Source organism: Mya arenaria, chromosome 7, assembly GCF_026914265.1.
Source record: "Mya arenaria isolate MELC-2E11 chromosome 7, ASM2691426v1".
Lineage (NCBI taxonomy): Eukaryota > Metazoa > Mollusca > Bivalvia > Myida > Myidae > Mya > Mya arenaria.
The window spans coordinates 43,466,510-43,484,963 of record NC_069128.1 but is presented as its reverse complement, the minus strand read 5'-3'; positions in this window follow the sequence as shown (position 1 = coordinate 43,484,963).

Sequence of the window (18,454 nt, the reverse complement as noted above, 5' to 3'; positions counted from 1 at the left end):
ATACGTTTAAGGCCACCCAACTTGCAGAAAGTGAATGGAGTAAGCAAGCATTAAGTTCATCTAAGTTTATACCTGGACGATGGCGTTATACTTCTAATTATCCAGGCTTTCTCTTTGAACATCCAAATAGATAGAACTACAAATTGAAGCATAATTATTACATTCATTTCTTTAAACTCACATAAACATATTCAAACGGCATGGGGTAGGAAACAGCACAGCCATAATAGTTTCCAACAGTGCTCTTAAGTATTGAACTTTGTAGGACACCGATATTGATTGGAAACTACACTGATTTATATATAATGACGACTTTGCGAGAAAAACACAATAACCAACTAATTATAATTGCTTCGGACACCAATGATATTTCTTATGTATTTACAATATGTGAGTTGTAAGCGTAATACTGATGAAATTCCCTGATGTCGATAGCTGTTTGATTCATACGAATAATGGGAACGATAAGGATTTGCCTTGATATGGATTTCTTCACTGAAACTTAGTCACATTACAAACGACTACATTTCGTTCTTCTAAATAGGAATTAAGAGTTGACTGAATATTACGAAACAATATTTTGTGCGATTTGCAAGCAAAGAGCATTTTTAATTGACCTATTTTGTCACGTACGCAATTGAGTTAGATCATATCGAGTGAATAAGGGAAATATATCTGACTTATTTTCAATACCAATTTCATGAGAAATATTATTTCTTTCAATACTAAAACGCAATACAGCGATTCCATTGGCGAACAAATAAGGGCAAATTGTTAACTTTGATTGAGTACAACAACCATAACTGTGACTTTATATAAGTATGTTTTGAGCATGTGCCAACTTGTGGGTTAACAAGTTTATGTGAATAATCATCATACTGAAAATAAACTAATACACAATAGTAAAAAAATGATAATTAGTACGATATATAAGTAAATAAATCAAATTGACGTAATATATTTTACAAGTATAAAAGGACCATATGCAATTAGCAATAACTAATGGCGTGTCTTGCGGCTTTACGTATATTTACTTAATGTAAAACAACAATCACTTGGCTTATCATCTTGGCTCACTGTCAAACCCCTACACCGTCTGTGCTATTAAAATTGGCATGGCCGTTATGATGTTAGGACTGTCAAACAAGTATTAAATACACATGCAAAAAATTGATATAAACAAACACCTGGCAATTCGTTTTCTCTGAATTAGATAATATTAGATCACGAATACATGTGAACAATTCAGTAGTCTACCTACCAAATACATTTATCAAATACTGTGGTTAGAGAGTTCATTTTATTTTCGTAATAAACCCATCAGAAGGTCTTAACTGAATAATACATATATCTTATGAATAGTTGAAAACTACAAAACTTTATTTTTCTTCAGGTTCCAGTGCTTCGCTCTGACTCTTTTAGAAGAGGAGAGATGCAAGGTCAAAGAGTGCGTAATAAAATTGCCAATGTACTGATGCGCGTAATATAGTTGTTAATAAGTAATGTTATATCAGATGAAATGTCAGACAAAATAAAGCTTTAAAGGCTTTGTGAACGGTAGGATAATGTATTTTAGGTTAAGTATTATAGAAATGGACAGAAATGTATCTGATCTTAATAGTGGTAGATTATATCAAAACATTAGCATTAAGAAGTGTTTTGTATGGAATTTACATTATTTGGCCAATACATAAAACGGAATCACTAAGGTTAGTTCAAGCTATATCAATTACTCACTTTGGATCACCGTATACTGGATAAAGTAGACCTTGCGAAATGTAAACAACGCGATAACGCAATAGATAATATTGTACATGATAATTTTGCTGATTCTTGTTTTTAAATGATTATAAGTATTAAAATAATGGTCAGAGGTTTTATCCAAAACAATGCACGCAATAGTTCCCTGATTTCAACAGTACGAATAATTCATATTATAAAAAGAAAGGTGTATCTCAGATTGTTTCTGTCAAAATTTCTCACATTATATAAACTGGATATGTAGTTTTATGTACTAGGTAAAGCAGTATACATGTACTCAACATTAGTGATCTGTGGATATTTGTATACTTGTTGTATAATAGTAATAGCCATAAGTGTATGAGAAGCATTTCAGCATTAAACATAATTTCTTCAAATTAAGAAAACGAGGTCTTATATCAAGTACCTTATGGCTTAAATGGAATGCAAATGAGTCACGTTAGGCATACAGACTCTTCTTGGATGTCATAACTATTGTTCTCCCCTGTGTTAAACGAATACAACTAGAGAATCTCAAATGTTTATACGAATTCTTAAAATGATTTAAAACAGAATAACTACACTGACAAATAATCAAACTCCTCGATTCAGAACTTACTTTTTGACATTTACAAGCTTAAGTTTAAACAACTGTTTTTATTTCCGCCATAAATGTGGTTCATGGCTTTAACACCAAGTCACTAATGTTTTAAGCCAAGAACCACTGTTGTGTTGATGTATGTATATACCTAGATGTCTTTTTATGCTAAGTCAAACTTCGGTTATTAACAACAATAATCGACCGTCCTTGAAAAAATGGTGGTGATTTTGTCTCATTTGGGCTATTTTATCCGGTGAACGATGATCGATTGTGATACTGGTCCGGATTGCGGAGTAGTAATAAGTGAGCTATATCGTGCAGGGGCGTAGCTTCCTATAGGCCGTGTAGGCCGCGGCCTACACATTTTTCAGAAAAAACCGAAAAATAAAAATGCCAAATCTGCAATAAAAACTGAAGGCATAGGAGGGTGAGGGACTAAAATATGAAATTCCAACAAATGCGCTTTGATATATAGGAAACCTGGTATTTCAAATATATCGTTTTCCATTGCTCTCAAATACATTTTCACGCGACATAATAATACGTGTATAATTTATCAGAAGTCGCATACCAGTAGTCTGCGCGTTTACGCCGTACATTAAACATTTCCAATCGGCTTGGTAAATGTTTTAGGGCGCTTTATTATTTACTACTTCAAAGACCGATACAGTGCATAACATTTATTGCCTCCAAAACTGGAAATTCTGCAGGACGACATGCTGCCATCAATTTATGCTGCTAAGGCCCCCGATCGCCACGAAACATTTGACACATTTAAAACAGAATGGAATGTGAGATGGAGCAAGTTTATCTAGACTACAAGAGACCGCGAAGCAGACCAACAAGGACCTGTATCCTAGCATATTTACAATATTCGAAGGTCGTTTAGTTGAAATGAAACGAATAAAAAACTTCCTGCGAACGACAATGAAAAGCGACAGGTTGTCATTCTTGGCCCTAAGAAGTTTTGTAATGATCCCGGAAAGTCAACTGTGCTGTAGAAAGCGATATATATATATATATATATATATACATATGGAATTGTTTGTGCAAATACACATATGATTAACATAGATTTTGGCAACAAAATGCATTAATATTGAGTGAAATTTAATTAATAAAATGTTCGATGTTTTACTTCTATGGCCTGTCTTCTTTAGCTAAAATACGTACAAAATAAATTTAAGGTAAAACATAATGATATTATTGATCTCTTTAATGTTTTTTACAACAACGAAATATACGCCAAAACGGACCTACAATCACCTAGCTAGGCAAAATTTCCGGGGGGTGGGGAGCATGTCTCCGGGCCCCCTAAAACTTGGCCTACACGTATATTTTTGTCAAGCTACGCGCCTGTCGTGAATGAGTATGTCATGTATGACAATAAGATTGAGTTAAACGTTGCACATTGAATGTTTCCCCTGATCATTTTTCATGCTTGCACTTTTGAATTTTGAACATATAGAATATTATACAATTCATATTGTAACTTACCATTTCCTAGTGCATGCATTTATTTGTGGACCAATTGAATTTTATACAGATTATAAAAATATCGATTAATTGTGAGGGCCAATTCATTAAAGAATTGTTTTAATTAAATTGAATTGTATATTTTATTATATCTTGTGTCAAAACGTAACATTAGAAACACGACACTACTTACCACGTGACTATTTTTCGTCAACCCGGTATTGTATGTAAGGTATAACCTCGAGAACAGTAAGTTAGTTTTCAGTGTTTTTGTTATTTATAAACTCGCCTTTATAACATTGTAATGGTTTTTATCTCGCGAAGTAATTGGTATTTGCACGAAGGTTATAATTAACCTAGCCAATAAATGAAGGTTTTAATGCATCGTTGAAAAAACATTTCGCTTGATTACAAATTCGCGACCTTAACAATTTGCACTATGTGGTGAATAATACATTGCTCCAATATGTCAGGACAAATGTTCGAATGAAAGCTGTATTAAAACACGTCATCAGAACTTACACCTGCAACATTCGATAAGAATATTTGCATTTATTTTTAATGTAATTGACTCCAGGAACCTGGAAGCGAAATGGTACCGTTTTATTGTTTTTATACTGGGGAACATTTTTTTTTAAGAAGTTATTGAGAGCATGCCGTTTTCTGACTGCTTTTTCATCCCCGAGATGAGTTGGAGTGGCTGACGGGGGAAAATAGCGAAGGAAATAAAATGGCTATTGGATATCATGACAACAGAAGAACAAAACTTGATAATATATCGTGTTAGCAACTGAGATATAAACATTTTTCACAATAATATAGCGCGATGCCACTGTGCTGGGAAAGTAAAGTTTAAAGGAAAAATGGAATTTACTTCGTTGCACTATCATAAATTTACTCACTTTACTACAGTAGAACATTGCTATTTCGAAGTCGTCGGGACCCAGCTAAATACTTCGAAATAACGATTATTTGAAATAAACATTGAGAGAAATTATCCGAAGTTCCAACAACGATTGTCCCCGAAATCTGGCGCATCCGAATTCTACTTTACCGGCGTCACAAAATATTTGTGTCGTGAAATTTCAAATGGCTGCATTATACCATTGTATTTTACACTCTGTAAAGCGATGTTTAATAAAATCGGGACCGAAAATAAAGTTCGAAATACCGATTAATTCGGTTTATCGGTGTTCGAAATAGCGGTTTTCTACTGTATATACTTTCTAACTGTAAAAATGTACAGAACGATAGTGTCAACAGGAAATATGGAATATATTTCGTTACATTAACGAAGGACATGGTTCGCACCAATATACGTTATTGAACTATGTCCAAACGCAGCGATATACAAGTATAAACAGTGTTGTACCAGATAACGCTATTTATAAACAGTCTCAAACATACCTAGGCTACTGTACTCATCATAACAGGTTGGATTGTGTGATTCCGAAGTATCAATCGACTGAAAAACTTCTTTTAACATATGATACATATCATATCATGCTAACATAGGAAAAGATGACGGCAATAATACACATATCAAGATTTTTTGACAAAAAAATAATTCGGACACTGTTGATGTCAGTGTACCCAAGATAAAAAACGATGTGTTATATATGTATTACAAAAAAGGAAAGTATCCCCGTAGTCAGAAAACATAGTTCAACGTATGACAAATATTTGAGTGACGATAATATGAAAGCATAACAATTATTCACAAATAAATTATTTGAAGACGTTAACCACGCCCTGGATATACCATTAACACGTGCTTTAAATGGATTTTTATTTATAAAATATGTATTAAAAAATTGGTCAATTAACTGCAGTTTCCTTTAATTGCAATATAATTCTTATCAGTTATTTATTGTGACCAGAGCAACCAAATTGAAATACCGTGATAGAACGGTGAGAAATTTCCTGATACATTTATAGCTCATATCGGGATACACACGTTCCTTGATAAGTGCGATTAATGAATATTAAATTATCAAAGTGAAGGTAAGATTGATTTTTTTTGGCAACGGTAAAAATATTGAATCATTCAGTCATTGCTTAAGGTTCAACTAATAAACCAAAGTGTATACGATATTTACATAAGGTGTTTACAAAATTTAAAATGGAAAGATGTTCTTCGGAAACCTTTCCTGAATGCCATCCGAGATATTGGCTGTGGAAAACTGTACCGGTTTTACTTCTTATCACTGGAACTTGTGGAAATATCGTCAATATCATGGTCCTTAAACGGCCCTATATCAGTAAGTTTTCGACCAGCGTCTATTTAATCTGTCTTTCGTTTTCTGACCTAACTTTTTTATGGTCGTCTGTTTTTACCAACATGATTGACTACACAACTACAATCCGAGTGAAAAACCTGCATACGGTGTTTTGTAAGACAGTGCCATGGATATAACCTACGTGCCTGCAGGCTATTCCGTGTGGTTATTGGTCTTGTTAACAACGGAAAGACTTTTAATGGTCAGATGCCAATATGGGCTAAAATGAACTCTCACAAAAGATTGTCGTGATTGCATCGATGATTTTGCTGGTGTTATGCTTCTTGTTTTCTGCATGGTGCACTGTTACCTATGAACTAAAGACTGCAGTAGTTAATAATATCACTGTCCTGAAGAATTTTATTTGGTACAATGGAGAATACTGATACTGATGGTTCTTACCGTTTTCCCAATGTTTTCCGGATAGGTACTTATTATTTGTTCATTATTTGTTCAAAGAAGGAAACTACGTCGGACGTATCCCCAGAATGCCAGCTCTATACCGAATAAAATGAACAAGCATCACGACGTAGGATAAAATCCTTGACTAGGTTACTTCTCTTCGTCTTAACTACCCTACCATTCACTGTATACGGTGTGCTTAGAAATCGCTTGGATACGCCATCACCAAAAGCAATTGGACCTATGGACTTCAGTGTTAGTGATGCTAGTGAACTGCAACTTCACTTTTAACTTTATATTCTATTTCGTTAGTAGTTCAATGTTTAAGCAAGCGTGGAACGCTATGGTAAGGGAGATATTCCAGTGTGTGCTTGACGTTTTGACCACAAAAAACGACATGGCTATAGTTGAGGGGGCATCAAGATCGCTGAACACTTTTCCAACAAACACAAAGCGCTTTTCACGCAACCAACATGAGACTGTCGTGAATTAGTATGTCATGTATGACAATAAGATTGAGTTAAATGTTGCACATTGAATGTTTCCCCTGATCATTTTTCATGCTTGCACTTTTGAATTTTGAACATATGATATTCCAGTGTGTGCTTGACGTTTTGACCACAAAAAACGACATGGCTATAGTTGAGGGGGCATCAAGATCGCTGAATACTTTTCCAACAAACACAAAGCGCTTTTCACGCAACCAACATGAGACTGTCGTGAATGAGTATGTCATGTATGACAATAAGATTGAGTTAAATGTTGCACATTGAATGTTTCCCCTGATCATTTTTCATGCTTGCACTTTTGAATTTTGAACATATAGAATATTATACAATTCATATTGTAACTTACCTAGTGCATGCATTTATTTGTTGACCAATTGAATTTTATACAGATTATAAAAATATCGATTAATTGTGAGGGCCAATTCATTAAAGAATTGTTTTAATTAAATTGAATTGTATATTTTATTATATCTTGTGTCAAAACGTAACATTAAAAACACGACACTACTTACCACGTGACTATTTTTCGTCAACCCGGTATTGTATGTAAGGTATAACCTCGAGAACAGTATGTTAGTTTTCAGTGTTTTTGTTATTTATAAATTCGCCTTTATAACATTGTAATGGTTTTTATCTCGCGAGGTAATTGGTATTTGCACGAAGGTTATAATTAACCTAGCCAATAAATGAAGGTTTTATGCATCGTTGAAAAATCATTTCGCTTGATTACAAATTCGCGACCTTAACAATTTGCACTATGTGGTGAATAATACATTGCTCCAATATGTCAGGACAAATGTTCGAATCAAAGCTGTATTAAAACACGTCATCAGAACTTACACCTGCAACATTCGATAAGAAGATTTGCATTTATTTTTAATGTAATTGACTCCAGGAACCTGGAAGCGAAATGGTACCGTTTTATTGTTTTTATACTGGGGAACAATTTTTTTTAAGAAGTTATTGAGAGCATGCCGTTTTCTGACTGCTTTTTCATCCCCGAGATGAGTTGGAGTGGCTGACGGGGGAAAATAGCGAAGGAAATAAAATGGCTATTGGATATCATGACAACAGAAGAACAAAACTTGATAATATATCGTGTTAGCAACTGAGATATAAACATTTTTCACAATAATATAGCGCGATGCCACTGTGCTGGGAAAGTAAAGTTTAAAGGAAAAATGAAATTTACTTCGTTGCACTATCATAAATTTACTCACTTTACTACAGTAGAACATTGCTATTTCGAAGTCGTCGGGACCCAGCTAAATACTTCGAAATAACGATTATTTGAAATAAGCATTGAGAGAAATTATCCGAAGTTCCAACAACGATTGTCTCCGAAATCCGGCGCATCCGAATTCTACTTTACCGGCGTCACAAAATATTTGTGTCGTGAAATTTCAAATGGCTGCATTATACCATTGTATTTTACACTATGTAAAGCGATGTTTAATAAAATCGGGACCGAAAATAAAGTTCGAAATACCGATTAATTCAGTTTATCGGTGTTCGAAATAGCGGTTTTCTACTGTATATACTTTCTAACTGTAAAAATGTACAGAACGATAGTGTCAACAGGAAATATGGAATATATTTCGTTACATTAACGAAGGACATGGTTCGCACCAATATACGTTATTGAACTATGTCCAAACGCAGCGATATACAAGTATAAACAGTGTTGTACCAGATAACGCTATTTATAAACAGTCTCAAACATACCTAGGCTACTGTACTCAGGTTGGATTGTGTGATTCCGAAGTATCAATCGACTGAAAAACTTATTTTAACATATAATACATATCATATCATGCTAACATAGGAAAAGATGACGGCAATTATACACATATCAAGATTTTTTGACAAAAAAATAATTCGGACACTGTTGATGTCAGTGTACCCAAGATAAAAAACGATGTGTTATATATGTATTACAAAAAAGGAAAGTATCCCCGTAGTCAAAAAACATAGTTCAACGTGACAAATATTTGAGTGACGATAATATAAAAGCATAGCAAGTATTCACAAATAAATTATTTGAAGACGTTAACCACGCCCTGGATATACCATTAACACGTGCTTTAAATGGATTTTTATTTATAAATATGTATTAAAAAATTGGTCAATTAACTGCAGTTTCCTTTAATTGCAATATAATTCTTATCAGTTATTTATTGTGACCAGAGCAACCAAATTGAAATACCGTGATAGAACGGTGAGAAATTTCCTGATACATTTATAGCTCATACTGGGATACACACGTTCCTTGATAAGTGCGATTATTGAATATTAAATTATCAAAATGAAGGTGTGAGTGATATTTTTGGCAACGGTAAATATATTGAATCATTCAGTCATTGCTTAAGGTTCAACTAATAAACCAAAGTGTATACGATATTTACATAAGGTGTTTACAAAATTTAAAATGGAAAGATGTTCTTCGGAAACCTTCCCTGAATGCCATCCAAGATATTGGCTGTGGAAAACTGTACCGGTTTTACTTCTTATCACTGGAACTTGTGGAAATATCGTCAATATCATGGTCCTTAAACGGCCCTATATCAGTAAGTTTTCGACCAGCATCTATTGATCTGTCTTTCGTTTTCTGACCTAAATTTTCATGGTCGTCTGTTTTCACCAACATAATTGACTACACAATCCGAGTGAAAAACCTGCATACGGTGTTTTGTAAGACAGTACCATGGAAATCTACGTGGCTGCAGGCTATTCCGTCTGTTTACTGGTCATGTTAACAACGGAAAGACTTTTAATGGTCAGATGCCAATATGGGCTAAAATGAACTCTCACAAAAGATTGCCGTGATTGCATCGATGATTTTGCTGGTGTTATGCTTCTTGTTTTCTGCATGGTGCACTGTTACCTATGAATTAAAGACTGCAGTAAACAGCATCCGGATTAAGTTTGCAAATCCGGAATTTGTTTGCGAATCCTTCCCATGAGTGAATATTTCCAATTGGAGGATTCCCACATTCAAAGTGGGAAAGTATGAACATTGGAAAATTCCAATTGGAATATTTGGTTAATGGGAAAATTCCAATTGGAGAATAAAGTTCAGTTTTAAAATGGGAAATTTCCAATTGGAAAGACAGGTAAGATTTTGTAATGGGAACATGTAGGAAATGGGAATAAGAAAAATATTGCCATATTTAAAGCAAAAATTAGCAAAATGACACTTCTTACAATGTCCTTACCTGTCAACTGTCGACTTATCCATATTCCTCATCGCTGTTATACTATACAATGGTTAGCATGACGTCTAACCATCGTATTGCTTCATTAACCCTGTATCAGATACTAGTACAATTTTGTATCCGATTGAAAAAAAGACAAACAAAAAAATCCATCTTTCATCAATGTCACAAAAACGCTGTCGTTAAGCTTGATTACAAACATCTTGCCATTTAACCGATTATTTTCAAGGTTAAAGGCAACTAAAATTTGGTCAAGAATTAGCATTAATGAAGTTCTTTGAAGTCGAAGATATAAACTTTTTTACACTTCTATCTTTGTTAAAGACCACATGATTATGTTCATATATTTACACAAATTATAAAGGAGTCGGAGAGGTGATGGAGATCTATTGTATGAAAAGGCTTAATTTATGGTATTTATGGGTAAAAATAGTGAAGGAACGACTCGCCAGACTGTCATTATTTCATGTACATTGTGCTATATGAAAATATCGTTCACCAGAGTGATGGTGCCATGCGTTACACATTTGATTTATCACTATCAAACCTCTTGTAAATGAGAATGTGTGAATATGGTGTTGATAAATCAATGAATGGGTTAGAAAATAAACATTTTGAATTTTGAAAAAAAGAAGCCTGAACTTGAAGAATACTGCTATGACTAATGAGATGCAATGTGCCAGGCCGCAAAAGTTTTATCAGTGAACATATTAACAGACAATTAAGATATTACATTCAAACAGGGAAAAAGTAATATGAAAACCTATCGCTGTCGCTAAAGTAATGCACCAGTCAATGGTAAGCATCCCCCCCACCCCAGGTCCGGGGGGACAGTCGGTGGTTTTGTGTTCGCGCCAAAATAGCGGGGAATTGGCCTTGGACCGACTGTGTAGCTCAAGGAATTTGGTCGAAGCGCTAGCGGTTAAGCGCCCGGTGTGCGCCACCTCTAAAATAATCGAAGTTTACTGTTTTCATCAATATCGGAGAAACAAAGGTAATAAAATAAGCTCATAATGCACCATTTCCGACTACATACATGAGGGAGTAACCCCAAATTCCCGTAAAACAGTTTATGCCATATACTTTCGGTTCTGAGGGAGGAGCACATGTCAAAAGTTGCGCCCCTAAGTTACTACCCCTCTAACATCAATTCCTGGATCCGCACCTGCGATGTGCCATGTTTCCGCAACCTGGGAGATTTAATAAAAACGCTTCTGTTTCTGGGGCTGTGATTACGAAGTTCGTAATCACTGCTTCTGCTGTAATAAAACAAGATGATACTTGACTTCTACTACTACAAGTTACCTAGATTCACGTGCATTATTTAGCACGTTATTGCTATGTGTTTCACAAGATTTATACCCTGTGTACTGCTAATATTTAGCATTCTCAAACATTTATTGTTGAATAAGATTTTAGCTGATAGCTATTTTCTATTTGTCTGAAGATGATGAAAAACATAATCTTATATATTCAACCTCAAGTCAGTTTCCTAGTCTGAATTTTGAGAGGATACAAAAAGTATTCCTGGTGGGTACAACCTTTAAGGTAAAAGACAGACTTAAATACATGCATGCCATACTTTTGAGAGGCTTTGCAGTGGATTTTAGTCTGAATTCCAGGGAATATTGGTCTAAAGTCCAGCGGATTTTGGTCTTAACAATATCAACATTTATTATTTAAGACTAAATACAGAAATTTGAATGCATATTTACTTATATTTATTTAATGATCTAGAATACATACAATAAAAGAATAAATAATATATTATGAAATTATAATCAATTGTCAATGCATATGATAAATAAATAATACATTAAACAAGAGGGCCATGATGGCCCTAAATCGCTCACCTGAGTAAAAGAGTTTAACCTTTGTTATTAATATAGCTTGTTTCTCAAAGAATATTGAACAAGAGCTGTCAAAGTATGTGACAAATGCCCCCCAATGTGACATTGATCTATGATTAAGTACATAACAAGAGCACCGCGAATCGGAGCATTATACGCCCGAAGAAGATTCGGCTTGAGGTCCTTTTAATGTAGTGATGATTTGTATAAAGTTAATTGAAAATCGCTTTATTAGTTACCAAGTTATGGCCCGGACACGGAATTGCTAACGGACGAGTAACAAAGATGTGGCCCGGACACAGAATTGCTAATGCCCCCCATGGTGATTCTAGTCTTTGAGCTATGGACCTGGAAATTGCGCGCAACACATCCTTTTAATGTAGTGATGATTTGTATAAAGTTATTTGAAAATCGCTTTATTAGTTACCAAGTTATGCCCCGGACACGGAATTGCTAACGGACGAGTTACAAAGATGTGGCCCGGACACAGAATTGCTAACGCCCCCCATGGTGATTCTAGTCTTTGAGTTATGGCCTGGACATGGAATTGCTAACGTCCCCCCCATGGTGATTCTAGACTTTTAGGTATGGACCTGGAAATTGCATGTGACATCCTTTTAATGTAGTGATGATTTGTATAAAGTTATTTGAAAATCACTTTATTAGTAACAAAGATGTGGCCCAGACACAGAATTGCTAACGCCCCCCATGGTGATTCTAGTCTTTGAGGTATGGACCTGGAAATTGCGCGCGACACATCCTTTTAATGTAGTGATGATTTGTATAAAGCTATTTGAAAATCGCTTTATTAGTTACCAAGTTATGGCCCGGAAACAGAATTGCTAACGCCCCCCCCCCCCCGGTGATTCTAGTCTTTGAGGTATGGACCTGGAAATTGCGCGTGACACATCCTTTTGGACACGGAATTGCTAACAGACGAGTAACAAAGATGTGGCCAGTACACAGAATTGCTAACGCCCCCCATTGGTGATTCTAGTCTTTGATTTATGGCCTGGACATGGAATTGCTAACGTCCCCCCCCCATTGCTACCGGACGAGTAACAAAGATGTGGCCAGGACACAGAATTGCTAATGCCCCCCATTGGTGATTCTAGTCTTTGAGTTATGGCCTGGACATGGAATTGCTAACGTCCCCCCATGGTGATTCTAGACTTTGAGGTATGGACCTGGAAATTGCATGTGACACATCCTTTTAATGTAGTGATGATTTGTATAAAGTTATTTGAAAATCACTTTATTAGTAACAAAGATGTGGCCCAGACACAGAATTGCTAACGCCCCCCATGGTGATTCTAGTCTTTGAGGTATGGACCTGGAAATTGCGCGCGACACATCCTTTTAATGTAATGATGCTTTGTATAAAGTTATTTGAAAATGACTTTATTAGTGACCAAGTTGTGGCCCGGACACAGATTTGCTAACGCACCCCCATCGTGATTCTAGTCTTTGAGGTATGGACCTGGAAATTGCGCGCGACACATCCTTTTAATGTAATGATGCTTTGTATAAAGTTATTTGAAAATGACTTTATTAGTGACAAAGTTGTAACGCCCCCCCCCCATGGTGATTCTAGTCTTTGAGGTATGGACCTGGAAATTGCGCGCGACACATCCTTTTAATGTAAGGATGCTTTGTATAAAGTTATTTGAAAATGACTTTATTAGTGACAAAGTTGTAACGCCCCCCCCCCATGGTGATTCTAGTCTTTGAGGTATGGACCTGGAAATTGCGCGCGACACATCCTTTTAAAGTAATGATGCTTTGAATAAAGTTATTTGAAATTGACTTTATTAGTGACAAAGTTGTGGCCCGGACACGGAATTGCTAACGCACCCCCATGGTGATTCTAGTCCTCAAGGTATGGACCTGGAAATTGCGCGCGACACATCCTTTTAATGTAGTGATGATTTGTATAAAGTTATTTGAAAATCGCTTTATTAGTTACCAAGTTATGGCCCGGACACGGAATTGCTAACGGACGGACAGACGGACAGACAGACGGACAGACGATGGAGGCCATAACATAATACGACCCTTCGGGCGTATAAAAAGTTTATCTTGCCTTTATGTGTCAAATACATATTGCAAGTTATATTAAATTGCCTCTGAGCAAAAACAACAACAATCATACTAATTGACAGCCAACACTCTTTATGTCCTCATATTCAGCATTCCATTGTGAATAAACACTTAGTGTATATTTCACCTTAGAGGTAGGGACATGGGTCTGGCACACGACACATTGTCTTGGTATGTTGAAAACATATGGCATTTTCATTTTAAAATCTGTCCATATAAGAGAAAGTCACAGCGCGGACACGACAGCCTATAATTTCCTTCAGGTTGCCATGGCAACCAGAGTTCTGCAAGGAATTAATTTTTTTTAACAATTTTGAAAAAGCACCAACCAAGGATCATTCTTATGAAGTTTCATCAAAATTGCCCAAGCGGTTTAGGAAAAGATGATTGTAACCAATTGTTGACACTTTTCCTTTAGGTTGCCATGTCAACCAGAGTTCTAAATGGAATTAATTTCTTTGAACAATTTTGAAAAAGCACCAACCAAGGATCATTCTTATGAAGTTTCATCAAAATTGCCCAAGCGGTTTAGGAGAAGATGATTGTAACCAATTGTTGACACTTTTCCTTTAGGTTGCCATGCCAACCAGAGTTCTAAATGGAATTAATTTCTTTGAACAATTTTGAAAAAGCACCAACCAAGGATCATTCCTATGAAGTTTCATCAAAATTGTCAAAGCGGTTTAGGAGAAGAAGATGATTATAACCAATTGTTGACATTTTCCTTTAGGTTGCCATGGCAACCGGGCCAAACAAAATTATGTGAACAAATTTAAGAGAGGTCCATGCAAGGACACTTCAAACCAAATTTGCTGAAGATCTATCAAGGGGTTCATGCGAAGAAAATGTTAAGTTTTTTTACTAATTTTAGCTCTGGTGGCCCTTAAAAGGGGCCAAACAAAAATATTTGAAAAGACCTGACAGAGGCCCATGCTAGGATGCTTCAGACTTGAAGATCCATCAAGCAGTTAATAAAATCAAGTTGTTTAAAGGTTTTTCTATTTTTTGCTCTGGTGACCCCTAAAAGGGGCCAAACAAAACCATTTGAACAAAGTTGAGAAAGGACCATGTAAGGATGCTACATATCAAGTATGGAGTCATTCTGACCTTTACTTTCAGAGAAAAAGATGTTCAGTGAAAAGACAATGTAAAAACAAATGACCCCTGAGCAAGGCCAATTTGACCCCGGGACAATAATTTGAATACCTTTGGTGTAGGTCCACTAGGTAACACTATATACCAAATATGAAAGCTCTAGGTCTTATATTTTGGAGAAGAGGATTTTTAAAGTTTTATTATATAAGACTATATAAAAACAAATAACTTTCAGGGCGGGGCCAATTTTGACCCTGTGGCAATAATTTGAACAACTTTGATAGAGGTCCACAAGATGATGTTGTATACCAAATATCTATTCTCCTGGCCTTACGGTTCTGGAGAAGAATATTTTTAAATATTTACTATATAACACTACGTAAAAACAAGGACCCCCTAGGCGGGGTCAATTTTGACCCTGTGGCAATAATTTGAACAAATCTGGTAGAGGTCCACTAGATGATGCTGTATACCAAATATCTAAGCCCTGGGCCTTACAGTTTCGGAGAAGATTTTTAAAGATTTACTATATAACACTATGTAATGAAACTAGTGACCCCTGGGGCGGGGCCATTTTTGACCCCAGGAGAATAATTTGAACAAATTTTGTAGAGGACCACTACATGATGACACATACCAATTTTCAAGGTTCTAGGCCTTGTGGTTTTTGAGAAGAAGATTTTTAAAGTTTTCCCTATATAAGTCTATGTAAAACAAGTGACCCCCGGGGCAGGGCCATTTTTGACCCCAGGGGGATAGTTTTAACAATTTTGGTAGAGGACCACTAGATGATGCTATATACCAAATATTAAGGCTCTAGGCCTTGTGGTTTTGAAAAATAAGATTTTTAAAGTTTTTCCTTTCCGTTGCCATGGCAACCAGAGTTCTGCATGGAATTCAATTCTTTGAACAATTTTCAAAGGGGACCACCCAAGGAACATTCCTGTAAAGTTTGGAAGAAATTGGCTAAGCGGTTTATGAGGAGATGTCGTTTAAAGTAAAAGTTTACGGACGGACGGACGACAGACGGACGCCGGACAAATTGTGATCACAAAAGCTCACCTTGTCACTATGTGACAGGTGAGCTAAAAACATTTACTTATTAATTATTATAGCACTGCGCATAGTAATATACTTTTCATTTTTTCATTCCCCCCCTCCCCCCCCCCCCCCCGGGAATATATGGCATACACAAACCAAACTTATACTCTCAATTGTTTCAAATGAACATTATTATTTATTAACTATTTTGATTCAATTAGCATTCACATTTAGTCAAGTCACCATGATTTGCATTTGAATTTTTGCTATTTGTAACATTAGACATACCTTATATACTTCATTTGTACCAAAATTAAACAAATAACGATCTGTATTATAAGATAGCACAATTTGAAAAAAAAGAAAAAAACAACAACTTTTATTACTTAATTAATTGCTTAAACAATAAACATACATTTTTCCATCCTTTTTTATGAAATTCAAAAGCCATTGCATTACTCTTCATATTGACAAACAAGAAATAAAAATAGTTCATGTATGTAATCATCTATTTTATTTAATTTAAACAATCATTTGATATCAATATAATTTAGTTCTTACAAATCATGTAAGTAATTTCACTTTCAATAAATTGAGAGTTAATAAACAGTCACATGACAAATTCCTTTTATTGGATCTTCAATGTCAGATGGAAAGCTATTATTAAGGACCCAAGTGATGTTTGTTCCTGCATCTGAACTGCCTAAATGCAGCCAATTAGAAATTTTGCATTGAATGTTACATATTTGGGTTAATTAAGGGCTATAATCCCTGTCCCGACAATTTTGAAGATAGAACTTAACAAAGTTATTGACTGGATAAAAGAAAAATATAAATTGAGGAATATAGGCAATGTAATCTTTACAGATATACAAAAATGATTCGCAGATACATATTTAGACTTATCGACATTTTACTTAATATCAAAAGGTTCTTACAAATTATTTATAATATTATTCTTCATATACATACACATTATTTAGTAAACAGTTTACTGTTTCAACAATTCAAACAAATACATAGTTACAAATGAAATGTTGCTGTATTATGGCAAACACTTGGTGTTCTATCAGTACTTTAACTGAACTGGAACCACAGATCAACCCATAAAGAAATGGAGTCTAGTAACTTCCCACTCGCCTGCCTCTTGGAACAACTGGGCCATGATTTTACCAGTTACCAGTAAGTGTTCTTTTAGACCATCATGTTGGTCAAAAATGTAATCAGACAAATCAAGACTGTCCGTAACTGGAAATCGGACCTGTTTCAATACATAGGCCACACTTTTTTTATCCAACTCCTTCCAAATGATGGGTAGTGACATGGACATTCCTCAATCTAACTTCTGCAGTGACTTCATTCATTCCTTTAGTCAAATACGGACAGTGTGAGCTGTTGAGATAGACAGCTCCTGTGACATCACATTTTATTGTGAAGAATGTCCAGCATAGATGGCTTGTCATCTAATGTAGCTAATATGTCCGCCCGGTCAGCTCAATCGGTAGAGCGTTGGACTCTGAATTGGACATCCCGGGTTCGATTCCCGGGCGGACCAGGTGACCTCTGTTGTGATTGGTTATGAAATCCTTTCTACGACCATTCGCACTGTACCACTGCACCTGGCATGTACAGAAGCTGTCAGTTCCTTGCAGATGTGAAGGCACCTAGTACTGGTTCTGCCCAGGATAGGTGTGCGGTGGTTGAACTGTCACTCTGGGACCCTTCAATGTGCTCACGCCGGGACCCGGAGTATAAACTACTAACACCACCACCTGGCAGCCTGCTCTGAAGCTTGTCCATAGCCCCATATGTGTGGCCAGTCATCCATTATCCCCATTTTAATGATAATCTGAAAATAATCCCAAGCACATTTATATGCATATTTATTATATCATATCCGCTTCTATACACTTATCTTCTCTAGGATGTTCAAACAGGCTTGATGTGACAATACAAAATGTGAAGACAAATAAACAGTGAGATACAACATGATATTGAATTTTCTGTCTGATTTAAAATGATTTGTAATATAAACAGGACAGGTGAAACTTCCTATTCGACAAATACCTTTTTTTTATTGTCATTTCCAAGCATTTTTTATGATAAGATTATTTAATATTTCACAACTTAAATACTATCAGGAAGT